The sequence below is a fragment of the Propithecus coquereli genome, unplaced genomic scaffold (genome assembly GCF_000956105.1).
Source record: "Propithecus coquereli isolate 6110/MARCELLA unplaced genomic scaffold, Pcoq_1.0 Scaffold5, whole genome shotgun sequence".
In the NCBI taxonomy this organism is placed as follows: domain Eukaryota; kingdom Metazoa; phylum Chordata; class Mammalia; order Primates; family Indriidae; genus Propithecus; species Propithecus coquereli.
Window position 1 is genome coordinate 13,693,665 of NW_012150840.1, and position 848 is coordinate 13,694,512.

An 848-nucleotide genomic window follows, 5' to 3' on the forward strand; every position below is an offset into this window, starting at 1 on the left:
CTTCTCTTAAAAACTTTGGGGGTCTTCCAAAAATCTCAGTGGGGTTCACTCCATTAGATGGTTCCTGGCTATAAATCTGTTGGAGGTAAGAACAGCCCTATCTTGGGCTCCCTGTGAGGATGCTGCAGGACAACACCCTTAAGATTCCCAGAGTTTTATTTTATGGACAGGCTCAGTTTGGCACACTCTTGATCTCTTTAGAGAGCCTTTTGTCTATCTAAAATTTTTAAAAATTTTCTTAGAGCTGGGTCTCCCTATGTTGCCTAGGCTGGTCTCCAACTCCTGGCTCAAGCAATCCTTCTGCTTCCTCCTGCCTCAGCCTCCCAAGTAGTGGGGATTATAGGGGCGAACCACTGTGTGCAACTCCGAGCGCTTTATTTCTCATAAAGGGTTGTAGCCTACAGGCTAGCTTTTTCCCAGGCTTGGAAGTGTAGCCTAAGGTCTGGGCACTTTGAAGCAGGGAAGGATTAGACAGGAATTTATGATGAACGGGTTGGCCAAGCATATATATTTAACAGGTTACAGGAAGAGATTGATTCATGAAGGGGGGACATGCACATGTGTAATAATGAAACATGCATGTCACGTGCATTTCATGTTCACTTTGAGATGGAAACTCAACATTTAAATAGATTAAAAGAAGGCTCTATAAAACAAAGGCAAAACAGGACACAAAGGTATCTGGGGAGTAACCTTTGTAAACCAGTCAGTACCAGTCCATGATCTGTCATCTCTTATCTAGAATAAATACCAGTCAGTTGTGTAAATCAGCGGCAGAGCAAGTCTCTCAGAGTGGTTTCTGGCTGGGCATGGTGGCTCACACCTGTAATCCTAGCAGTCAGGGAGGC